The sequence below is a fragment of the Heterodontus francisci genome, chromosome 22, assembly GCF_036365525.1.
Source record: "Heterodontus francisci isolate sHetFra1 chromosome 22, sHetFra1.hap1, whole genome shotgun sequence".
NCBI lineage: Eukaryota > Metazoa > Chordata > Chondrichthyes > Heterodontiformes > Heterodontidae > Heterodontus > Heterodontus francisci.
The window spans coordinates 51,671,864-51,698,984 of NC_090392.1; the positions used below are offsets into that span (position 1 = coordinate 51,671,864).

General features: G+C 43.0%; 1 protein-coding gene across 9 annotated transcripts in view; it reads left to right on the forward strand.

Annotated features, from left to right (window-relative positions):
• pknox2 (pbx/knotted 1 homeobox 2) overlaps positions 1 to 27,121 on the forward strand; it is a 435,336-nt gene that overhangs the window by 212,768 nt on the left and 195,447 nt on the right. The window lies entirely within an intron of this gene.

Consider the following 27,121-nt stretch of genomic DNA (forward strand, 5'->3'; position numbering starts at 1 on the left):
AATACAAAATAAACGGGAGGATATTGAGAGGGGTAGAAAAAGTGAGAGACCTTGGAGTGCATGTCCACAGGTCCCTGAAGGTGCAGGACAGGTGGCTAGAGTGGTGAAGAAGGCAGATGGATTGCTTTCATTTATTGGCTGAGATTTGGAGTACAAAATCAGGGATGTGATGCTGGGACTGAGTAGAGTGTTGGTTAGGCCACCGCCGGAGTATTGCGTGCAGTTCTGGTCATCATATTACAGAAAGGACATAATTGCTCTGGAGAGAGTACAGAGGAGATTTACAAGAATGTTGCCAGGGCTTGAAGGTTGCAGCTATGAGGAAAGGTTGGAGAGGCTTGGTTGTTTTCCCAGGAACTGAGGAGGCTAAGGGGTGACTTGATTGAGATGTACAAAATTATGAGGGGCCTAGATAGAGTGGACAGGAAGGACCCGTTTCCCCTGGCGGGGCGGTCGGTTACCGGGGTCACAGATTTAAGGTGATTGGTAGAAGGATTAGAGGGGACCGGAGGGGAAACCTTTTCACCCAGAGGGTGGCGGGTGTCTGGAATTCGCTGCCAGGAATGGTGGTGGAAGCAGAGACCCCCAATTCTTTTAAGAAGCACCTGGACATGTACCTGAGGTGCTGTAACCTGCGGGGTTATGGACCAGGTGCTGGAAGGTGGGATTAGTTTAGGCAGATAGTTTATTCGGCCGGTGCAGACGCAATGGGCTGAATGGCCTCCTTCTATGCTGTATTTTTTTTGTGGTTCTATATGACCTCCTGCCTTCAACTGTCTGGTCCAAACAAATAATACTTTTTTTTCCCCCCAGCTCCAATATTTTTATACTTGATGAATGAAATGTTCCAGGAACAATTTTTTTTAAAAAGGGCATTTTTTTTTTTCAATGCCCCTATGATTTTTCTCCCAGGTTGCTCATGGCAACCAGTGAGTAGAACATTAATCTCTCACTTCTTGAGACTCCAGGGCAATCCTGGAGGGTTGGCAATGCAACAAGATACTCCTACTGTACATTGAATCCATTCGGATCGTGGGGTGAGCTTGACATTATTTGTCAGTCAGGAACGGGAACAGAGGGACATCACCTCTGTGTGTATCTCCATTTCCAGCTCATCTTTGTGCAGAGGCAACTACGCACAGTCCTTTGCAGGGATCTCTTGCCATGTTTAATTTTCATTTCAATTTAGCAAGCACAAAAATAAAATGAAATCTTCTGTATTAAAAGTAAAGGCTGATAACGCAAATCTGCCAAAACCTTAAAACTGATTCCCTGAAAGGCTAATCTCATTTGCAGTGTTTGTTTGTAATGGCGCAGTTTGAGTTAGTTTGAGAATCCTAAATGACTAATCGACCTTTTCATTAACCCCCCACTGACATCCTCAAACAGATTTTGTGAAGCAGAAAACTAAAATCTATGCATTACAATTGATGCATAATTAAACCCACCGCCTTTTAATCTCATGGGTCCTGCGTTCCTTTTTTTTTATAAAACTCCACTAGCAATGAGGCAGTATATAAGGAGATTTTAATGCTGTATATTAACATGAGAAAGATGATCAACTAAATCACATCAAGAATCGCTTACCTTTTACGGGAAATATATGGGTATAGTGATTTTCCGATTTCAAGAGTTCACTGGGAATAGTTCCTGTCTTTTATCCCCTCTGTTATCTGGGAGCTGGCGTGATATTTATCTCTGATATTTTCTCTTCCCAACCATGTGGTTTTCATCAGTCTCTCCACATGTCTGTCTACCGTTTTCCATTTCTTCAGTCAGTGGACAAGTATAAATTCTAATTTTCCTTCACCTGAGCTGTGTAATGAGCAATAGTGCTTGAAGTAAAGGATGATCTGGGGGGAAAGTGCTGATTCAAAATACTCAATCTTTTTTAATATTTGATACTTAAAAAAAAAAAATCAAATGTTGGCTGTACCCAGTCCTGCCGAGTCAGACTCAAACTTCCACGCAAGTCTGCTCTGAGATGTCATCAGTGGGGGAGCTGTGAATGGCAATCTGGAGCCATCTGACATCAGGGAAACACAGTATTTGAAGGCTGTGTATACAACAGATGTATTTATAGATTCCCGGAATGGTTATACCACAGAAGGCAGCCATTTAGTTTTTCGTGCCCATTCCAGCTCCCTGAAAGAGCAACTCAGCAAGTACCACTTCCCTGCACCTTCTCCATAGCCCTGCAATTCTTTTCTCTTCAGGTGCTTATCCAATTCCCTTTTGAAATCTCTGATTGTATTTGCCTCCACCATGGTCTCAGGCAGTGCATTCCAGATCCTAACCACTCGCTGCATAAAATTCATGTTGCCATTGGTTCTTTTGCCATTCACCTTAAGATAGTGTCCTCTGGTTCTCAACCCTTCCACCAATGGGAACAGTTTCTATCTACTCTGTCTAAACCCCTCATAACTTGGAAAATCTCTTTTAAAAAAAAATCTCCTCTCAACCTTCTCTATTCTCAAATGAGAACAACCCCAGCTTCTCCAATCTATCCAAGTAACTGAAGTTCCTCATCCCAGGAACCATTAGCAAATCTTTTCTGCACCCTTTCTAAAGCCTTCGCATCCTTCCTAAAATGTGCTGCTTAGACTTTTATAAAGGTTCATCACAACTTCCTTGCTTTTGCATTCTTTGCATCAGTTTTAAAGCCCAGGATCCCATATGCCTTTTGAACCACTTTCTCAACCTGCCCTGCCAGCTTCAATGATTGGTGCACGTATACCCCCAGGTCCCTCTGCTCCTGCGTTCCCTTTAGAATTTTACCCCTTATTTATATTGCCTCTCCTCATTCTTCCTACACAAATGTATTATTTCGCACTTCCCTGCATTCAATTTCATCTGCCACGTGTCAGCCCATTCCACCAGCCTATCTATGTCCTTTTGAAGTCTATGACTATCCTCCTCACAGTTCACAAGACTTGCAAGTTTTGTGTGATCTTCAAATTTTGAAATTGTTCCCCGCACACCCAAGTCTTGGTCATTACTGTAGATCAAGAAATGCAATGGACTTAGTACCGACCCCTGGGGAACCCCAGTGCATATCTTCCTCCAGTCTGAAAAATAGCAGTTTGCCACTACTGTTTCCTATCACTCAGCCAACTTCATATCCATGCTGCCACTGTCCCTTTTATTTCATGTGCATCAACTATGCTGGCAAGTCTATTATGTGGCACTTTATCAGACGCCTTTTGGAAGTCCATATGCATCACATCAACTGCATTACCCTCATTAATCATCTTTTATCTCATCAAAAAACTCAGTTAGTTAAACGCAATTTGCTTTTAACAAATCCGTGCTGGCTTTTCTTAATTAATCTAGGACAGATCCATTCTCACCCCACTGAAATTGGCCCTCCTTCTATTTAGTATTTTGAATTTTAGATTGCTCCTTGTCCTTTTTTATGGCTAAACTAAACCTTGTAATATGGTCACTGTTCCCTGAAAGGTCCCTGACTGACACTTGATCCACTTGACTCACCTCATTCCCTAGAACCAGACCCAGCAATGCATCTTTCCTTGTTGGGTCTGAAATATACCGATCAAGAAAATAATGAGCCTCTTTCTCGTCAACATGAACAAAAGGTACTGTTTGAGAGTCTCCATCACTGTTGCGAGCTGTGCATCTTCACATTGGAGTGCCAGCATTATGGTGTTTATATTACTGAGCCACTTCAAATAGGACTGGCACTTTAGGAAAAGCTTTGAGGCAATGTCCTACAACCTTCCGAGATCTCTTTGTTCCTTCAATTCTGGCCTCAATTTCCTTTGCTCCTAAGTTCTGTAAATCTGTCCCTAAATATCTCGCTTGCTGTCTTTCTCTCCCACCCCCCCCCCCCACCAAAAATGCTCCTTAAAATGTATAGCTTTGACCAAGCTTTCAGTCATTTGTTCGAATGGATCGTTGTCAATTCACTGTTCATTCTTCCTCTACCCTCCTGCAAACTGATCCATTCTTTCCTGTTTCAATAAACTAAGTATACAATACACTAGGTGTAGGATATCCTGGTGGTGGCTGCAAATGCCTGTAGCATTGACAAGACTGTGATTCAAGCCGTGTGTGCTTGTCTCTTGATTTTGAACCAGGTAGTCATAGAGTTGTACAGCCCAGAACCAGGCCCTTTGGCCCTTAGTGTCTGTGCCAGCTATCAAGTACCTAACTATTCTAGTCCCATTTTCCAGCACTTGGCCTGTGACCTTGTATGCTATAGTGTTTCAAATGCTCATCTAAATACTTCTTAAATGTTGTGAAGGTTCTTGCCTCCACAACCTCTTCAGGCAGTGTATTCCAGATTCCAACCACCCTCTGGGTGAAAAGATTTTTCCTCAAATCCCCTCTAAACCTCCTGCCCCTTACCTTAAATCTATGCCCCCTGGTTATTGACCCCTCCGCTAAGAGAAAAAGTCTCTTCCTATCTAACCTATCAATGCACCTTATAATTTTGTATACCTCAATCATGTCCCCCTCATCCCTCTCTGCTCTAAGGAAAACAACCCTAGCCTTTTCAGTCTCTCTTCATAGCTGAAATGCTTCAGCCCAGGCAACATCCTGGTGAGTCTCCTCTGCACCCTCTCCAGTGCAATCACAGCCTTCCTATAGTGTGGTGCCCAGAACTGTACACAGTACTCTAGCTGTGTCCTAACTAGCCTTTTATACAGCTCCATCATAACCTCCCTGCTCTTATATTCTATGCCTCGGCTAATAAAGGCAAGTATCCCATATGCTTTCCTAACCACCTTATCTACCTGTGTTGCTGCCTTCAATGATCTATGGACAAGTACACCAAGGTCCCTCTGACCTTCTGTACTTCCTAGGGTCCAACCATCCATTGCATATTCCCTTGCCTTGTTAGTCCTCCCAAAATGCATCACCTCACATTTCTCAGGATTAAATTCCATTTGCCACTGCTCTACCCAACTTACCAGCCCATCTATATCGTCCTGTAATCTAAGGCTTTCCTCCTCCCTATTTACGACACCACCAATTTTCATGTCATCTGCGAACTTACTTATCATACCTCCTATATTCACGTCTAAATCATTAATGTACACGACAAACAGCAAGGGTCTCAGCACCGATTCCTGCGGTACACCACTGGTCACAGGCTTCCACTCGCAAAAACAACCCTTGACCATTACCCTCTATTTCCTGCCACTAAGCCAATTTTGAATCCAATTTGCCAAATTGCCCTGGATCCCATGGGCTTTTACTTTCTTAACCAATCTCCCATGCGGGAACTTAGCCTTACTGAAGTCCATGTAGGCTACATCAACTGCTTTACCCTCATCTACACATCTAATTACCTCCTCGAAAAAGTGACAGTCATGAAAGCATGGAAGGGTCATGCTTGTGCTGGCTCTTTGAAAGAGCTATCCAGTTACTTTCACCTCCCTGCTTTTTCCTCAAAGCCATGGCAATTTATCCTTTACAAGTATATATCCAATTCCTCATTGAAAGTTACTATTGTATCTGCTGCCACCACCCTTTCAGGCAGTGCATTCCAGATGACTGCATTAAGAAATGTTTTCATCCTTTCCCCCATGAATTTTTGCCAAATCTTAAATCTGTGTCCTTTGAGTATCGACCCTTCTGTCAGTGGAAACTGTTTCTCCTTGTTTACTCTATCAAAACTCCTGTTAATTTTGAGCATCTCTATAAAAACTCTTCTTAACCTTCGGTCGCTGTCACTAGAAGCAAAACTCCAAGACCAACTTGAGTTGCTACAGCAGCTTCCAAATTTTTAAAAAATCAAGCTTGTATTTATGTAGTACGCAAAGCACTTCAAAAATAAAAAAAATATTTCTTGTAGTGTTGTCACAAGCAAACAGGGCAGGCATTTTGCCTCCAGAAACATGGCCAGCTGCATTTTATGATATTAGTTCAGGGACGAATAACTCCCTGTTCTCTGAATAGTGCCGTGTGATTTTTAATAAAAGAAGGTAAGACTTTTTTTAATTTATTCTTTTGCAGGATATGGGTGTCACTGGCTAGGTCAGCATTTATTGCCCATCCCTAATTGCCCTCGAGAAGGTGGTAGTGAGCTTCTGCCTTGAACCACTGCAGTCAATGTGGTGTAGGTACACCCTCAGTGTTGGTAGGAAGGGAGTTTCAGAATTTTGAGCAAGCGACAGTGAAGAAACGGCGATATAATTCCAAGTCAGGATGGTGTTCGGCTTGGAGGGTAACTCGCAGAAGGTGATGTTTCCATGTGTCTGCTGCCCTTGTCCTTCTAGATATTCTAGAGTAGAGGTTGCTGGTTTGGAAGGTGCTGTCGCAGGAGCCTTGGTGAGTTGCTGCAGTGCATCTTGTAGATGGTACATATTGCTGTCACTGCTTCAGTGGTGGAGGGAGTGGATGTTGAAGTTGGTGGATGGGGTGCCAATCAGGCAGGCTGCTTTGTCCTGAGTGGTGTCGTGCTTCATGTGTGATGTTGGAGCTGCACTCATTCAGGCAAGTGGAGAGTATTCCATCACACTCTTGACTTGTGCCTTGTAGATGGTGGACAGGCTTTGGGGAGTCAGGAGATTAGTTACTCTCAGCAGAATGCCCAGCCACTGACCTGCTCTTGTAGCCACAGTACTTATATGGCTGGTCCAGTTCAATTTTTGGTCAATGGTAACCCCCCAGAATGTTGATAGTGGGGGATTCAGCGATGGTAATGCCATTGAATGACAAGGGGAGATGGTCGAATTCTCAATTGTTGGAGATGGTCATTGCCCGGCACTTGTGTGGCATGAATGTAACTTGGCATTTATCAGCCCAAGCCTGAATCTTGTCCAGGTCTCGTTGCATATGGACACAGACTGCTTCAGTATCTGAGGAATTGCGAATGGTGCTGAACATTGTGCAATCATCGACAAACATCCCCACTTCTGACCTTATGATGGAGGGAAGGTCATTGATGAAGCAACTGAAGATTGTTAGGCCAAGGACACTACCCTGAGGAACTCTGGCAGTGATGTCCTGGGACTGAGATGATTGACCTCCAACAACCACAACTGTCTTCCTTTGTGCTTGGTATGACTCCAGCTAGCGGAGAGTTTTCCCCCGATTCCCACTGACTCCAGTTCTGCTAGGGTTCCTTGATGCCTAACTCGGTCAAATGCTGCCTTGATTCTTACCTCACCTCTGGAGTTCAGCCCTTTTGTCGATGTTTGGACCAAGAGTGTAATGAGGTCAGGCACTGAGTGGCCCTGGCAAAACCCAAACTGAAGGTCAGTGAGCAGGTTATTGCAAAGTACTGCTTGATAACACTACCAATGATACCTTCCATCACTTTGCTGAGTAAGGTGTTTATTATACCAGTGAAAAATATTTAAAATTGAGGTCCTCTCTGTAGAATGCCTAGAGGGCCTGAGCAGCACTTCAGCTTCATTGTGCAAATACATAATAGGCACTGAGGATGGTACCCTATCTTTTTCTCGCTCTCTCTCTTTTTCTCTTTCTCTCACTTTTTTTCTTTCTCCCCTTCTCTCACTCCCTTCAATTCTCTCTCCTCTTCCCTCTCTCGTGCTCATCTCTTTGCCCTTGCCTGCTCGCCCCTCTTCTCTCACCCTCGCCCGCTCTCGCTTCCCTCCCTGCTGTCTCCCTGCCCCACCACATAACAGACAAACTCCTGGCTCAAAATTTCCCGCCACCCTGCTATCTACCTCTGCTCCCAGAACAAAGGGTCGGAAAAAGGAGCTGCATTCCTGTCATGGCTCCCTTGTTCCCAACGTGCAATGTATTTCATTTTGGAGCCAACAGCCTGATCAAGATGAACAGTTGACAGATGTGACTGGAACAATGTTTAAAAATAAAAAGTGAAAGCCAGTTTAGAGATAACCTGGCCAAGCATCGACTTTCTTTGCAGATGTGCATTGGCGAACTTGCCAAGCCCATGAATAGTAGAAGCACTTTGTTTGCTGAGCAAAGCCCACTCAGTTGGTGCTCATCCAAAGCTCTTTATTCTGTAACATGCTGCTGGTGAGTTTATCTGCAGCCGATAGCCTCTGTGGCTCTCTGATAACTGTTTCAAGTTGTTTGTTCAAGCAATTGGTGCGATATGATTGTAGAGTCTTTGCACTGTGGTGTTTGTTTTGGCCATGAGCTGCAGTCGTATGGTAAAGTACAGATAAACCCACACACTGGGGCACATTGCTGCCATTGGATTATAGGTTTACTTTGGATCACGTGGGAGCTGGTGGCTGCACTCAAAAATCATTTCAGGCTGTTGTCCCATCTCAGCACAGGTTTTCAGTTTTCTATAATGTGCCCTCCAGAACTTCAATGGAGCAGGCTGGGTGGGCTGTCGCTGAGGATCGGGTCACTGCATTGACTAGTTTTAATGCTGTGCTGCCAATATGCTGGGGATTGGGGGTGGGGTGGGGGGGGGGATGCGGGGGCGGGGAATAGTGTTGGAAATTGTACGAATTTAAAGCTTTCAAATTCAAATAATTTTAAGTCTGATTTTTCACCTTCACTACAACCTATTGACTTCAGACTTGCGCACATGGTCCAGGTTAACATTCCGGTGCAGTACGCAGTAAGTGCTGCACTGCCAGAGGTGTAGTCCTTTGGATGACATGTTAAACCAAGGCTCTTTCTAACCTCGTGGGTGGATGTAAAAGATCCCATGGCACTATTCGAAGAAGCATGGGGGAGTTCTTCCTGGTATCCTGACCAATATTCATCTCTCACCCAACATCACTAAAATCACATTCAGAAATTGGACATAACGCATTATCGGGTCCTGGTCTCCATTACTAAAACTGCTCACTGTTCAGTGATTATCTAGGAAGGCAAAGGTAACACACAGCTTCTCTTCTCCATCACAAACTGTCTTCGTAAACTGCCTTCCCCTTCCTTCGCGATCCTCACATCTACTGATAAGTGCATGGACCTCATGAACTTTTTTGTTACAAATATATCATTTGTTCAGCTGCCTCTACTGATTCCCTCCTTTCACTCAACGTACTAGGCCTAATTTCCTCCAAAGGATCACCTCTGCACTAACCCTGAATTTGCATCTTTCTGTAGTTTTGCCTCCTCTCATGCCGTCTCCACGCACATCTTGTCAATAAGAACCATATTTAGCTTTCTAGACCCAATTCCCACTAAACTGCTGGTGTCACCCACCTTCCCTTCCTGGCTGCTATGTTAGCTGATATTAATGGTGTTCTTTCCTCGGGTGTCCTCTCCTTCAAATATACCATCAACACTACTCTCCTCAAAAAAACAAATCTTGACTCCTCCGTCCTTTCAAACGACTGCCACGTCACCTTTTCCCTCCAAAGCCCTTGAATGTGTTGTTGCCTCCCAAAGCTGTGCCCATCTTTCTCAGTGAACGTCATGCTTAAATCCCTCCAATTAGGTTCCGCCCTGCCATAGTACTGAAATGTCTCTTATCAAAGTCACAAATGACATCCTACTTAGCTGCAACCAAGGTAAACATTTCCCTCCTTGTCCTTCTTGATTTGTTTGCAACCTTTGACACAGTTGGCCACGAAATTCTGCTCCATTGCCTCGCCTCTGTTGTCCAGCTGGGTGGACCTGCACTATTCTTCTACACTGCTATTCTTATCTGTCAAGTGGTTGCCAGACAATCACCTGCAATAGCTTCTTTTCTCGCTCCTGCACTGTTACCTCTGGTGTCTCCCAAGGATCTATCCTTGGCCCCTCCTACTGTTCATCTGCATGCTGCTCCTCAGTGAAAACACAGTGTTAGGTCCCACATATAAGCTAACAACATCAGCTGTCCATCACCTGCAGTTCTTAACCCCCTCCACTGTCTCGAAACTGTCAGTCTGCTTGTCTGACATCCAGTACTCGATGAGCAGAAATTTCCTCCACATATTTGCACAGTCACTAAGATCCCCTATTTCCAACTCTGTAATGTCACCCAACTCCAGCCTTGCTGCAGCTTATCTGCTGCTGAATGCTCTTCTATGTGTTTGTTAGCTTCTAGACTTGACTATTTCAATGCTCTCCTGGCCGGCCCCCCTAGTTCTGTCCTGAGCAAACTTGAAGTCATTCAAAACTCTGCTGCCCATGTCTTAATTTGCGCCAAGTCCCGTTTACCCATCTTCCTTGTGCTCGCTGACCTACAATTACACTAGGTTCAGCAACACCTCCATTTTAAAACACTCACTCTTGTTTTCAAAACTCTTCATGGCCTTGCCACACCCTCCCTATCTCAATTATCTCCAGGCCTACAACCCGCGAGATATTTGCGCTCCGCCAATTCTGGTCTCTTGAACATTCCCAATTTTAATCACCTCGCTAATGGAAGCCGAGCCTTCAGTTACCTAGGCCCAAGCTCTGAACTTCCCTTCCTAAATCTTTCTCACTCTCTACTTCTCTTTTCTCCTTTAAGGCACTCCTTAAAATCTGTCTCTTTCACCGTGCTTTTGGTCATCTGCCCGAATACCTCCTTATGTGGCTTTCTGTCAATTTTTGTTTGATAATGCTCTCGTAAAGTGCTTGGGATGTTTTATTATTTTAATGGTGCTATATAAATGCAAGTTGTTGTTGACCATGTTGTGTGAAAATTGGCTGCCTTATTTCCCTACATTACAACTGTGACAATACTGCAAAGATACTTCATTGGCTATTGGGATATCCTGAGGTCGTCATAAATATTATAAAAATGCAAGTTTGTTCGTGTTTTCCTCCTCCTTTCTTATGAAAGAAATAACACCTTGAGACACATGTTTCCCTTACCCGCCCTCAGTCCACTCCAGTGCTTCTATCTCATAAATCACTGAAAGGAGTCCAGAAGAATGTTGTTTTGCTGATGGAAATGAAATGGATGCAGTCTGCAAAACGGGAAAGGAAGAAGTTGTATGCATACAGCACCTGATCTTATCTCTCAAAGTCCCGAAGGACGTCGCATGTAATTAATCATTTGGAACTACAGTCACAATTGTGTAGGCAAGTGTAATGTAATGTTGCACATTATAGACTCTGAGTGAGAGTACCTAAAATAGGACAATTTAAGTATAAATTTTCTTTTGATCAGTTAAATTAATTTGACACAATCCTGTGTCATACACTGTGGACCTACACCTACAAACTAAGTGAATATAAAATTCTTATTTATTGCTAGAGTCCTGGATATTTATAGAGCTCTCTCTTTCCTAATAGTTTAATAGCAACTACTGTGAATGGAGCTAGTCCAGAATAATCTAGAAGCTGTAACTTTTCAGTAACTTGTCTTTACAGTGGTGTGAAACCTGAGGATTAACGATTGCCCAATTTACAGTTATCCATATGCTAGATTATGTGTAGCATTTCACACCCTTAGCGTGTTGTCAATTTCACAATGGAATGGTAGATCATAAACAGGAGCCTTGAGGAATAATTCCAGAAATCAGCATCAACTAGTCTAGTAGGTTTATTCAAAAAACAATTCTGAGCTATGTGTGTTTTATTAAATGCAGTTCCTAGACAATCCTCTCAAAGGCCGAGTGTGCTGGCACTAATCAAAACACAAGCGGCTTCGGTGGATCGGACACATCCGCAGGATGGAAGACTGTCGCATACCCAAGGACCTTCTGTATGGTGAGGTAGCTGGGGCCAGATAACCAGTGGGGCGTCCAAAATTCCACTTCAAGGATGCTTGCAGGCGTGACATGAAGGCTCTAAATGTTGTCTGTCGCACTTGGGAGTCACTAGCTGGCGAAAGAGGGAAATGGTGCCACATCCTGTGGACTGGTGTGCACTACTACGATGATCAGTTGCTATACCAGCTTGGCAACAGGCGCCAACATCAAAAACAACAACTGACAGTGTCACTTGACAGCTTCACGTGCAGCACTTATGGCAGAATCTGCCTCTCAGGGATTGGCCTTCACAGCCATCAATAAAAGTGCACCAAGAGAAGACACCCCACCTAAATGGATTGTTTGCTGTATGCCCATCATCTTTTGTAGATGGAAGGATGCCAACCATAGACAGTTCTTAACTAAAATCATTGATCCAAGAGATTTGGAGGCAGATTTACCTGTGTTGGGGCATTCAGAAAGCAACTGTTTGTAAATATTTATTTGTTACTGGTTTATTATTTTAGCTCTTCTCATAGCTATTAAGGTGCTCCATCCTCTGATGGCAGACCCCTGTGCTTTAAGATGCATTCATGATGCGCAAATGGCTTTATACTGATGATCTCGAGATACATTTTGGACCAGCCTCAGATTTTCTTTATTAGATTCAATTGTAAAAGTCAACTTCTAAAGGCTGACAAAGGCTTTACATGAACAGAGACTTGACTAGGATAGTTGACCACAGGGAGAACGATGACACATTACTGTTGACGCAAGTGTTCCAGCTACCATTGTAAATTCCCAAGCGCTCAGACTGACTCATCTATCAGCTGTGGCACAATAGGTAACGTTGTCACCTTTGGGCCACAGTAGGTAGCACTGTCACCTTTGGGCCACAAGGTTGAGGGTTCAGGTCCAACTTCAGAGACATTAGCACATAATCTCCTCCGAGACTCCAGTGCTGTACTTGGGGACTACTGCACTGGCTAAGGTCTTTCAAATGAGACGTTAAACCAAGGCCATGTCTGATCTCTCGGGTAGACATAAAAGGTTTTATGGCACTAGTCAAAGAAGAGTGTGATTATGCCTCAACCAACATCCCTAAGAAAATTAGGTTTATTTAATTATCAAATTGCTGGGACATGATATGGAAATTGGCTGTTGCATTTTCTATATTACAACTGTGAGTACACTTTCTAAAATGTCAGTGGCTGTAAAGCCCCTTGGAAGATCCTGAGGTCACGAAAGGCACTATATTCTTCCTTTATTTTCTTCAATTGCTAATACCACAGTGATCAACTCTTCATTCAGAATAGAACTACTAATTTGTGTAAAACAAGATTAAACAGAAGCAATAAAAATTACTGATTTAGATAGATTACAGTACTTTGCTTAACTTTATTTCATGCGTTTAAAAAAAAGTTTTTCTTTTATTCATTCATGGGATGTGGGCATCGCTGGCCAGGCCAACATTTATTGCCCATCCCTAATTGCCCTTGAGAAGGTGGTGGTGAGCTGCCTTCTTGAACCGCTGCAGACCATGTGGGGTAGGTACACCCACAGTGCAAGAATTTGACCCAGCGACGGTGAAGGAACGGCGATATAGTTCCAAGTCAGGATGGTGTGTGACTTGGAGGGGAACTTGCAGGTGGTGGTGTTTCCATGCATTTGCTCCCCTTGTCCTTCTAGTTGAGGAAATCGTGGGTTTGGGAGGTGCTGTCTAAGGAGTCTTGGTGCGTTGCTGCAGTGCATCTTGTAGATGGTACACACTGCTGCCACTGTGCATTGGTGGTGGAGGGAGTGAATGTTTGTGGATGGGGTGCCAATCAAGCGGGCTGCTTTGTCCTAGATAGTGTCGAGCTTCTTGAGTGTTGTTGGAGCTTCACCCATCCAGGCAAGTGGAGAGTATTCCATCACACTCCTGAAGGGTCACTGACCTGAAACGTTAACTCTGCTTCTCTCTCCACAGATGTTGCCAGGCCTGCTGAGTATGTCCAGCATTTCTTGTTTTTATTTCAGATTTCCAGCATCCGCAGTATTTTGCTTTTATTTTATTATACTCCTGACTGGTGCCTTCTAGGTGGTGGACAGTTCCAAGTGATTAGGCATTCTCTTCTGTAACTTGGACTATGCGTCCGTGTTGACAAGTTTTATATGGGACTGTGATTTTATGGAGCTTCCTACCAGCTGTTGGCAGTCTTGGGGAACATAGCATTTTGGAATAAAAGCAAAATACTGCAGATGCTGGAAATCTGAAATAAAAACAGAGAGTGCTGGAAATACTCAGGTCAGGCAGCATCTGTGGAGAGAGAAGCAGAGTTAACGTTTCAGGTCTGTGACCTTTCATTACAACATTTGGGAAATTTAAAACTAACCTGAATCATACATTTTCCTTCCCTTTGAAGTCAAACTGACAAAGAAGGAAGATTTTAAAGAAGATAGCTTAATAATTAATTAAAACTGTTACTGGAAAGGCATCGCAAAAGCCTCAACAGCTTGCCTGTTGGAGGAGGAGGCTCCCTGATGGGATAGTAATTACAAACAATTAGTATACTTCTTTTAGCTTCCATTCCATAATACCTGTATGATGGGTATATTCACAAAATGAAACATTATTGTCCCAAGTATGCCTAACTTTGTTAGCAGAGATCAAAGCATGTCAAATCAGATGACCTAACTTTGTGCATCAGATTACAGAAAGAATAGCTTCTCCTAGACCAGGGCCATCAGCCTCAAGGTTAATTCCTTCAAATCCTGAGGCCCCAACAATCAAACCCCCAAAGTCCACTCTACTGAGTCTGACTTGTACTTGTATTTCTTCTGCTTTAGTTTGTCCTGTTTGGGCCTGGAATTTTGGGAAGAGTTGTATTTTGCGATGTTGCTTCATTAATTGATATGTCTTCAAGAGTACCAAAATGTTTTAACATCAGTAATTCAGTAAATGCAAGTTAATGGTAACGTGGTTAAAAATATTATCCAGGGCCCAGGACACTTCATATTATCGGCCCATGTGGCTCTCAAATACAAAAGCTTGGACACCCTTTCCTAGGGGATCTCAGGCCCAATTGTACTTTTTAAATAAAACTATACATACAACTTCTTTTGTTCTGAAACAAGATAGATTGAGGTCCATCAAAGTGGGTTGTAGGAGAAAACAATTGGATTGGAAGCATAAATGGTGTAATTATCAGCCTTGCTCACATTAATATGACATACATGGGTTTTAGCAAGGCTTTTAACAAGGTCCCACATGGAAGACTGGTCAGAAACAGAAGAGCTTTTGGGATCCAACATTGACTCAGTGGCAAGAACCAAAGGATATGGTCATTGGGTGTTTTTTGTGACTGGAAGGCTGTTTCCATTGGTGTTCTGCAGGACGTAATGCTAGGTTCCTTGCTTTTCGTGGTATCGATCAATGATTTGGCCTTGGATGTAGGGGTAATGGTTAAGAAGTTTGCAGATTATACAAAAATTGGCACTGTGACAAATGAGGAAGAAAAACTGTAGACTGCAGGAAGATATCAATGGACTAGTCGGTGAGGGTGGGGTGGGGGGGGTAAGTGCCAAATGGAATTCAATCCAGAGAAGTATGAGGTAATGCATTTGGGGAGGGCAAACAAAGCAAAGGAATACATAATGAGTGGTAGGATACTGAGACGTGTAGAGGAACAGGATACTTTCCTTTATTAGCAGAGGCAGAGAGTATAAGAGCAGGGAGATTATGCTGGAACTGTATAAAACACTACCGAAGCCACAGCTAGAGCACTGTGTACAGTTCTGGTCACTGCATTACAGGAAGGGTCTGATAACACTAGAGAGGGTACAGAGGAGATTTACAAGGATGTTGCCAGGAATGGATAGGCTGGCGTTATTTTCTTTGGAATGTAGACGACTGAGGGGAGATTTAATTGAGGTGTATAGAATTATAAAGGATTTAGATCGATAATCTACAGGGCTACAGACCAACTACTAGAAAGTGGGATTAGGATGTATAGCTGATTCGCGGCTGGCACAGACACTGTGGGCTGAATGGCCTCCTTCTGTGCTGTAAATTTTTTGTTTCTATATTTTTAGACCCATGAGAGTTTTCTTATTTTTAGTCTTCTGTGTATGTCAAATTCCGGCATGCATTATTTCAGCATGATCATTAACCCATCCCCAGCACGTTAACTTCAAAATCGTCATCCTTCTCGTCAGATTCCATCATCTCCTCATTCTGCCCTACCTCTACCTTATGTCTCTGCACTTATCACCTTCTCTAATTTCAGCTTATTTTCACCTTATCCACTGCTGTCCCGCTCGGGCAGAACATTCAGTCACCATACCTTTACACTCTTAATTTTTTTAGCTAATTCTTTTACCTTGCTGCCTTTCTCCTCACCTTCAGACACCTTCTCAAAACTAATTTGCTATGACGGTGCCTTCAGTCACTCCCTCTAACTGCAGTGGCAGAAGCCACTCCTCCTGTGAAATTGCTGAGTATTTTGTTGTGTCAAAGGATGCCAATGCAAGTCATTAAACAGCTCAGGCTGGAATTCTGCAAGTATGTTATCCCACGAGCCAAAACTATTACACGGGGAAAATTAAACTTCTTAGTGTTTTAAAAGGTATTGTGATTTATTTGTTTGATTATCTTCAAAGGGCCATAAAACCATTGAAGCATTTTACATTACACACTCTGTCAGGTAACTATCTTTTCCAAGATCCACAGAATAAAGTGGTCCAGCTTCTAACTGATCAAACTTTGGTCAGATTAGAAAATTCCATTCAGCATGTGATTTAGTTGGGAAACCAACTAGTGTGATGCTGAGCTATGCAGGATATTGGGTCCCAGCTTCAATCATTAATTTAGCTTTTCTGAGATGGACAGCTATTAATATACTACAATTTCACAGTATTCCTAGGGAATAGCAAGGCAGGGGAAAACTCACTGGGGTCCCCTTTCCTGTTTGCTATCTAGGGAACCCTGCTGGAAAGTGATGTGGGTTGGATTGGTCTTGCCTATAATTCTTTACTTCGTTAACTACCCAGATAAGACTTCTTGCCTCAGGTCGCGCATGAAGCGGATAACATGCAGATTCACTGGTGAATGAAACTGCTGCTCTTAATAAGTAGCAGCAGTCAGATGGATCCTTCTGTAGTGAGTGCTGGGGTGTGAATGTAGAGAATACTATCGTGTGCTGTATCCAGTGTTGGCATGTGGATGTAAGGAGTGTTGGTATCTGGTGGGCTGGTGCACTGTGTTGACTGCACTGGTATATGCATGTAGGGATCAATGGAAAGTGCATGCTTATTGTAGAGCTTATCCTGTAAAGCATTTCAGTTATGTGCAACTTTGAACACTATAGGAAGGATACCAAAGCCCTGGAGAAGGTACAAAGTAGGTTTACTAAGATGATCCCAGGGATGAGCGACTTCTATTATATGGAGAGATTGGAGAAGTTGAGTTTGTTCTCTTTAGTGCAGAGAAGATTAAGGGGAGACCCAGTAAGGTATTCAAGGTTTATGAGGGTTTTGTTAGAGTAATTAGGGAGAAATTGGGTTGGTAATCAGAGATCATAGATTTATAATAATTGGCAGAAGTAGAGGCAAAATGAGGAGAAATATCTTTACACAGGATTGTTAAGATCCAGAAAATATTACCTGAAGGTGTGGTGGAATCAGATTCCATAGTAACTTTCAAAAGACAATTGGACATGTACTTGAAGACTAATCTGCATGGTTATGGGGGGAAAAAAGTCTGAGATGTGAAACTACATCAGGTGGCTCTTTGAGTGCCAGCACAGGCACGACAGCTTCTTCTGTGCCTTAAGATTCGATGATGTGGCAGGATGGGCATTCACATTCATCGCTGGCCATGACTTTCCAAAAAGCAAAATGATGATCACAATCTGCTGACTAGATGAAGACTGACTGGATGGGCAGGTACAGAGGGGACCAGAGCAAGAAGAGATGGAAGCCCTGGGACCTGCAATTTTTAGAATAGCCTCACCTCCCTCACACAACATGACTAATCAAGCTTGGAAGCCTCTCGGAGACTAAAGCAGGCGATTCTGGCTTGGATTGCTGGTCCATCCTGATGGGTGCAATTGGTGTTGTTCCTGGTTGTGCATTGCACCATTGAAAGGCACAAGGACTTCCGCTGATCGTGGTTTATTGAGAATCACTTTTGAAGATAAATGTTTGAGTAGCTGCGAATCCCTTTGGAATAGCAGCTGCATAATTTGACAATTTTAATTTCCTTGATTCTCTTGTATCCAAGTGCTCTTGCTTCGCTGTGCGACAATATAAGGTCACTGCTTTCAGCTGCAATATTTTGCTCGAATTAATTTTAGGCATGTCTGGTATAAAAGGAACAGCAAAACCATCATAGGTATGACAGAGCTGCTTTAATTTGCAGTGCAGTCATGGCATGACGACTGTTCCCAGTGTTCTGGTCTGACAGTTTCCTTTTCTATCACCCCTGTGTACTGCTACTGCTTTTAATGAGCTCTACAGAATCGTGAGGACAGCATTGACTGTTTGGAGGATTGAAAATGAGAAATGCACATTTGTATAAAATCATTCTGGAATTTTATTTGTCATGAATTGTAGGCAGTTACTAATGTGAACAGCTGGGTAACATCGTAAAGAAAGGAACAAAGGATTTGCATTTATATAGCGTCTTTCATGACCCAAAGTATTTCACAGCCAATGAAGTACTTTTGAAGTGCAGTTACTGTTGTAATGCAGAAAAGATTATTTTAGAACCACCTAGGGTTACCAATTCTGGTTGTATGCATTCCTGGTATCATCACATGGCCTCACAGCTCCAACCTCTCCACCCAGTCAAACTGCCTTTAACTCCCACCTCCAATATTTGTATAACTAATGAATGCAAGTTATCTTTCATAGGCAGTCATACCCCTGACAATCCAGGACAATAAGAACCACCTCTTGCTTCTTGATTAATGGATAGCAAGAATCTGATGGAATGAATATCAAAATGCTTGACTACAAAATGCTCTGATCATGGTCTGCTACCGTTCTACTTTGTGGGGATATTCAGTTAAGTAAGGTCCCTCTGAAAGAAGAATAGCTCAGATTGTGGGGAGGGGAGGAGAGGAAGAATTCCAAATGGAGACGAGAAAAATTGAGTGTGTTGGGAGAAGTAAACTAAAGGCACAGTTGAATAGATGGGTTTGCTAAGGGGTTTATGAAGGAAGGGAGAGAATTAGCAGAATTAAAGTGGCTTTGAGTGATTTCAAAGAGCATGACCAACCTGTGATGGTGAAGTAGGGGGACAAGCATCTGGAGTTGGGGAAACTGGTTACTGTGGAGTGGTATGAAAATGATTAGGATGAGAAAATGAGTGTTCAAATTAACCTGAACATACAAAACCCCACGCATTTCATTTTCACTGATCTATTGTCAAAAATTAACCAACAATTTGCTGCTTGAGGGTTTAAAAGCCAGTTCCATGGTGTAAGTACATATTAAAAGTTTGGCATGCTCTGGATGGCAGTTTCGTTCTTGTTTTATTTCAGATTTTCTCTATTGTCATTTAAATCCTTGGTTGAACCACAATGAATATTTTCATGTATTTATAAAGCCAGTTGAATTTTGAAATAACCACAATTAACAAGACAATATGGAATAGGATTAAAACCCACCATGTCTTCTTGATTTGACTGACTGGTTTCTGGAAAGGTATTTCGTAACCATATGTTTACCTATGCAAGTTCATTGTATGTGAAACATTTTGAGATGTTTGGATGATGTGCTAAAGCACAATGCAAATTCAAGCCTTTCTTTCAATATCAGGGCAGATTTACTCAGTTCCTGTGCATTAGCGACATTGTAAAGGTGTAAGCCTTGGCTCAATGAGGCACTTTTGCCTCTGAGTCAAAAGGGTCTGAGTTCAAGGTCCACTCCAGCTAGAGACTTGAGCACACAATCCAGGTTAATGCTCCAGTGCTTCACTGTTGGAAGTGCTATCTTTTGGCTGAAGTATGAAACCCAAAGCCTCCTCTGCCTTCTCAGGTGGATGTAAAATATCCCATGGCACTATTTCAAAGAGCAAGGAAGTTCTCCAGGTATCCTGGCCAAGATGTATTCCTCAATCAACATCACAAAATCAATGGTCATGCCATGTATCAGATTGCTGTTTGTGGGAGCTTGCTATGCTCAAATTGGCAGTAGCATTTCCTACATTACAACAGTGACTACATTTCAAAAGCTGTTCATTGGCTGGGAAGTGCTTTGGGATGCCCTGAAGTTATGACCGGCAAGTCCTTTCCTTTCTTTCCTGTTAAACATAGCAGGGGAATTTTCTGTATTTGCAAGAACTAAAGCTTGGGGAAATCTTCCTGCTGCTTTTACACCGTCACCTAGGAAGAAACAGACATCTGCTTTTCATTTGCACATGAAAAGAATGAGTGTTGAAGATGGGTGCATGTATTTTCTACCTGGTATCATGGGAGAAAGGGGGAACACATTTTCATGTATAATGGTCAACTTGGGCCAAAGTTAAGTGACACAGCTTTCAAATCCATTCAACCAGGTGGAACCATTGAGCCACAGAAGGTTATAATGTAGATTGAGGCAGAGACTGCCACCTGCCCCTGGCTGTTGCTGAAGCCTTGATCCCTGTTTTCATCACCTTGGAGTTTAACTTCTGTAAAGCTCTCCTCTTCAATTTGCTTGCCTCCACCCATCACAAACTCCGGACCTATTCAGAATTCCCACAGGCAGCGTCATCATTTAAACACCCATTCCCTCCCCACTCTTCCCCCACATAGTTGGCAACCTCCATCAGCTGCTGATATTTTTAATTTTTTTATTTGTTTCATGGGATGTGGGCATCACTGGCAAGGCCAGCATTTGTTGTCCATCTCTAATTGTCCTTGAGAAGGTGGTGGTGAGCTGCCTTCTTAAGACGCTGCAGTCCATCTGGTGCGGGTGCACCCATAGTGCTGTTAGGGAGGGAGTTCCATGATTTTGATCCAGCAACAGTGAAGGAACTGCGATATAGTTCCAAGTCAGAATGGTGTGTGGCTTGGAGGGGAACTTGCACATGGTGGTGTTCCCATGTGTATGCTTCCCTTGTCCTTCTAGGTGGAAGAGGTCGCAGGTTTGGAAGGTGCTGTCGAAGGAGACATGGTGAGTTGCTGCAGTGCATCTTGTATATTGTACACGCTGCTGTCACTGTGCATCGGTGGGAGGGAGTGAATGTTTAAGGTGATGGATGGGGTGCCGATCAAAGAGCTGCTTATCAACATAGCTTAAAAGATTTGCACATGCAAGCCACCCTGTCAACAAGAAATAATTCTATTTTATGTTTTATATATACACAGGCTGATCATTCTGCATTTGGCCCTTTTTGGTGCCATTTTAAACTGTGTTGAATTGTTGACATTTTCTGTCTGCTTTACAAATGTTAAGTCTCCCACAAAACCCAGTGGTTGGGTGCCTTTGTATTGATATACCAAATCAATGTTAAATTCATCACAATTTGGAACTAATGTTCAATCATATCTGAGTGGTATTAATACAGACCCTGTTCATTATTGTACTGCAGTTATTTAGTGCAAAGATCACAGGTAATAGTCTTCTGTATCTCAATACATGGATGAAATTACTTAATGGGAGTTGTTACCATTTTAGAGAGGGCTGTGGCACAGAAAGCAGCAGAACCTAGAAAGAACTGCATCATTATTTCTACAGTAAGTTTCTCCAGAGTTTTGAAGAATGAGAGGTGATCTCATTGAAACTTACAAAATTCTTACAGGGCGTGACAGGGTAGGTTGTGGATAGGATGTTTCTTCTGACTGGTGAGTCTTGAACTAGGGGACACAGTCTCAGAATAAGGGGCAGGCCATTTAAGACTAAGATGAGGAGGCATTTCTTTACTGAGGGGGTAGTGAATCTGTAACTTTGGAATTCTCTACCCCAGAGGGCTGTGAAGGTCAATCATTGAGCATATTCAAGACAGAAATCGATAGATTTCTGGATACAAATGACACCAAGTGATATTGGGATAGTGGGGAAAAATGGCATATAGGTAGATGATCAGTCATGATCTGGTTGAATGGCGGAACAGGCTCGTCCGGCTGAATGGCTGCCTCCTTCCCCTATTTCCTTCGTTCCTATGTGACACCATGCGAAGTTGTTCTCCTCAAATGAATAATATTGCACCCTTGTGTTTTATATTTAACTTGACTGAAATGTAAAGATCTTCATTCCAGTTCAACTCCAGGAAGCAATTAGTCAGTTTTGAAGAGGCACATGTGATGAAGGATGTGGTCAGTTTCAAATTAAGCTGATAAAAATTGTCTATAACTTTGGAATGTACTGCTTTCTATGCTGCATCAGACATTTGGGTAATTCATTCTCAATTACTTTGTTTCTGATGGAGTGTAATTTTGTCTTGGCAACAATAATTTCATTATATTTAGAATAACAGATGGGCCTTAGTGTTCGTGGCTGTAACTTGATTGGTGGGTTCAAATAATAACAGAAAGCAGCAAGAGTAAAACTTGAGTGTGTAGTGAGTGCCCCGTGAACCCTGAGATTGGACCATGGCCCATGAATCACTGGCAGCATAACTATATTTTTTATGTGATCAGCTTGTTTGTTTTTCACTTCCAACCAGTTTCACTACTGAGGCTATACAGTTGGCAAGGTTGAACTTAGCTGGTGTTCTGAAGTTGGCAGTGATTGTTGCATCACTGATGGGTACAGTACCAGTTGTAGTAAGTTGTTCTTGTTAATCATGTACCTGATGGTACCTGGACTTAGAAAACCCTGGCATTATTCATTTAATGTGGTTCCATTACAGTCCATGGGTTTTGTTGAGTCATTTCTGCTTAATGATGCACTTGAATCTTGTGTTTCTTGCTTTAAGATTGTTTGTTCCATTGGCTCAGGAATTGAACAGTAAGAGTATAGCACAAAAGGCTGGTGTAAAGGACTGATGGGCACATGGTGCAAGTTTAAAACTGAAGTAAATTTAACACGGATATCTGGAAGAATGTCTTAATCAAAAAGTGAAAAATTCTTTGAATAATCTGGCAAATGGGAAAGTGGAGGCAGAAACAGCTGCTTAAAATGCAGCTGGATGATATAATGGGAGAGTTAAGGTATTAGAGGAATGAGCTGCGATGGGCCAAAATGCTGGAATACTCAGCAGGTCTGGCAGCATCTGTGGAAAGAGCAACAGAGTTAACGTTTCAGGTCAATGACCCTTCATCTTGTCTTTTCTAATCCTTTTTACTTATCTGATGCTTTAGTACAATGTTAAGGAAGTGCTGTACCATCAGCGATGCTGTCTTTCAGATGCCATGTTAAACCAGGGCCACCATTTTCCCTCTCCAATGAACATGAAAGATGCAGTGGCACGATTTGAAGAGCTGAGGAGTTTTCCCAGCTCCCTGGCCAATGTTTGTTTATTCCTCAAATCATCGGCACCAAAAATGGGTATCTGGTTATTACATGATTTCTGGAAGCTTGTTGTGTATAAATTGGGTACCCCTACATTACAAAAGTGACTACACTTCAAAAGTACCCAATTAGCCATGAAGTGCATTGAGACGTCCTGAGGTGGTGAAAGGAACTGTTTTGAGGCAACTTATTTCTTTCATTCTGCTATAACCAGAAATGTGGAGTGAAGTATAGACTGAACACGAGCCATCAATGGATGAATCTTCCACTTAAGCCATACAACATCAAGCACACATCCCTCATGGATCGCAAAAGTTTTCTTACTTTTTTCCAAAGATACTCCTATCTGCAATCAACTTCTAGAGCTTTCTTTCAATTTTTCTTTTCTCTCCTTTATGTATCAGCATGCTGAAGGGCAGTTTTTGCTGTTTCAACTGCATCAGAATGCCAGAGAATTCAATTGAAAACAAACGTTGCATACTTAGTTGTAGGGCCAGTCTACGTGAGTATGACCTTGCACTGAATTTCTAGCATGTCTGCATAGATTGTGCTGGAGTTGTGAGCACAAATCTCGGGAGGGGGCAGGAGGCTAGTCAAAAGAAAGCAGGAAATTCTGCCAATTGAAAATTTTAACCCAAGGAGCTGGTGTAAATTTAAAAAAAGGGCATGGGGAAAATGGGACGAAGAGGAATCCTTCTTTCAGAGAGTTCAGGTGCCACAGATGGGGAGGGGCTTGTCACATGACAGTCACTCAGTGATTCAAACATAGCATTTAGCAGTATTTCTTTGCTTGCTGAAAGAACAGTTAGTTCCTTTAAACTTCCTGGGTCTTTGTTCTTGCTGGGTAATGCACAGATATTTTGTCTCCCTTCTCATCCTTTGCAAAGTAGGATAGAGTATAGCAAACTCGGTGATCATATTAAGCTGCCAGCAGTCATCCTGTTATGAATGTTCTTTTTGAGTTTCTTCAAAAAAATATAAATTCAGATCTATAGTCAGTGGATTAAAGAAAATTATTCAACAAAGCACCTTGGTGTAACAGCTGTCAAATTGTACTTCAACAAAGCAAGATTTCACATTTTGTATTCAGACCAATCAACAAGAGGACTTTACACCCCATGATCTCCTTCCTTTTTCCTACCAAAAGAACTACTTTTTAAAATTTAGTCATTGTCTGGAATTTTACTTGAGCTGAAAAGGAATAAAATCAATTGGCAAGGATGGGTCAGAAAGAATGAACTTTTATTTATACAGCATCCTCAGGATGTCCCGTAGCATTTTACAGCCACGTTACTGTGGAAGTCTAGTCACTGGTCAGGCGAATTGCACATAGCAAAGGCACGCACACATCAATGGGATCATCCATTTTGGTGGTAATGGTTGAGGGATAAATATTGCCTTGGGTACTGGGATGACTGCCTTGCTCTCCTTCAAATAGGACCATGGAAGGTGGAAGGATAAGCAGGGCCTTGGTTAATCACCCCTTCTAAAATACTGCACCTCTGACAGTTCAGCACCCTCTCAGTACTGCACTGAAGTTGTACAAATTAAATGTTCTGGTGTCGGTGTGCCATAGGCCCTGCAGAACCTGCAGTATCTAAGCTTGGTATTGACTGTTGGATAGCTGTTTATTTAATGCTTTTCTCCAGGATGATGGAGCTCCTTTTTCAGCTCCAATTCAGACCAATGTGTTTACATATCTATGATAAAGATGTTCCAGCTTGTTACTTTAGAGCAGGGTTGTGTAACATACGGCCCGCCAAAGGTTTCCATCAGGCCCGCCAAGGATGAGAAATTTGCGCTGAAAATCTGTCATTGGCTTCTTCTGGCTGCCAAAATCTTCTGTGACTCGATGGCTGCAGCTCCTTTACTGACGTGATGGAGACACCTCACTGTGCATGTCCCCCTTTACCAAGATGGCGGTGTCCGGACTGAGCTGCATGCCTGCCGGCGCTTCCCGCCTGAACTCCATTCCTAGTACGGCCTTCCTAGCCTTGAGCTCAGGCCCCAGGCCCAGCACTGCCTCTGCTCTGCCACCATCACTGAGGAGGTGGTAGGGCCCAGGCCTGGGCCCTGAGGGCAGGGTGCTGGGTTAACAGGGCTCCAGGAGCGGTGGGAGGTGGGGTGGGGGTGGTGGGGGGGGGCGGGTTGGTGACACAGAGGAGTGGGGGGAGGGTCACAGAGGAAGGGGGGAAAAGAGAAGCACATGCACCGAGGCGCACACACAGACACAGACATCGATCAAGATTATTCCTGACAGATGGACATCTATCTGGAATACTCCAGATCAATACATCAAGCGTGCAGGCAGACATTGTCTAATAATGTAAGCAAAAACAATGCCAGGTATTTCTCAAAATCAGTGTTCAAAATAGTGGCGAGAAAGTAAGCCAGTAGAGTTCTCATTTAAAGTTTGTTTGCAACAATTCCCATTTTTTGTGGTTTTGATTAATAGTGAGATAAATTTCTAATACCTTTGCATTTCTGAAATTTCCTCATGGCCCCCCTATGTAGGACAAAAATTATAATGCGGCCCCTCACGCAACAAGGTTGGACACACCTGCTATAGAGTGTATGAGTTATTGTGATGTTACACCATTGGTCTTGCAATCCTGCTCTGTATATGCACCTTTAAGGTGGTCCATGGATACGTTGACCTCCAAAATTGTACCCAAGAAAAATATAACTAATTGCATTTTTGTAGTGCCTTTAATGTAGTTAAACATTCCAAGATTTTTCCAGGAGTGCTATAAGACGAAGTTTGAAACTGAGCCACACAATGAGATATTAGAATGGTGACAGAAAGCTTGATCAACGAGGTAGTAGGTTTGAAAGAGTGTCTTCAAGGAGGAGGGGAAAGTTGGAGATGCTGAGGGAGGGAATTCCAGAGCTTAGGGCCTAGGCAGCTGATGGTGATGGTATAGCACCCAGTGGTGGCGCAAAGGAATTTGTGGGTGCAAAAGAGACCAGACTTCCCAGAGGGGTGTAGATGTGGAGGAGGTTACTGTGACTGGAAGAGGTGAGGCCATAGAGAGATTTAAATGCAAGGTTGAGAACTTTACACACTGGACCACCCTTGCTCTTGCATATTCCATCTCCTGCTTTTTAAGGCACATGGACTGAGATTGTGCCCCTATGGCTCAGTTGGCAAAAGCATTGTCTTGCATAGTGCTGAGCTCTGCAGACAAGAAAGTTCCAAGTTACAAAGCTAGTGTGTGCTGAGTTAGCTTACCTCAGTCAGGCATCAGCAGGAACACTATCATTTGGCCTTGGCTTTACGGGTTTGAGAAAGAAAGTCAGCCAGGGTTTCTGCTGCTGATTGCTGTCCAATGGATCCTGCCTGACAGTTGACATGCGTATGTGTGTCTGTTAGTGTATGGAGCAAATGTGTTAATTTACCGATGTTCACTGTCACATTGTTGAACATAAAATTTGCTCAGCTCTTAAATATTTTATTTTCCCCTTAGAGAAGACCCAGGTGTTAAGACTCTGAGCCCAACAATCTTATGTTTATCACCAATGCATATCTGTGATGTTACGTCTACTGCGATATTGCTAGTTTTATATGTAGCGATCACTTGACTACTCTGGTGTAAAGTAAGCCAGGAGATCAGAGCCTGAAGTTCAATGGTGATAATTGTAGCTAAACCAAATGAAGTAATCTAGGAAGAGAATCTGTGACAGGGTCATTGCTGGAGTTTGTACAGTAGTGGTGGGGTACTCTCAATACCACTAATGCACCACTGTGTAATGTGACACTGCCCCATATATACCTTCTTTGGCCTCCTTATCTCGAGAGACAATGGATAAGCGCCTGGAGGTGGTCAGTGGTTTGTGAAGCAGCGCCTGGGGTGGCTATAAAGACCAATTCTAGAGTGACAGGCTCTTCCACAGGTGCTGCAGGGAAATTTGTTTGTCGGGGCTGTTACACAGTTGGCTCTCTCCTTGCGCCTCTGTCTTTTTTCCTGCCAACTGCTAAGTCTCTTCGACTCGCCACACTTCAGCCCCGTCTTTATGGCTGCCCGCCAGCTCTGGCGAACGCCCATATATACCAGCAAAGCTATATTTTGCCCCCTTTTTCTCTCTGAATTTTCTACCCTTTCCTCCCCTCCTCTCTGAAAAGTGCCAGCTTGGGCTGGGTTACAGTTCTACACATGCTGATAGCC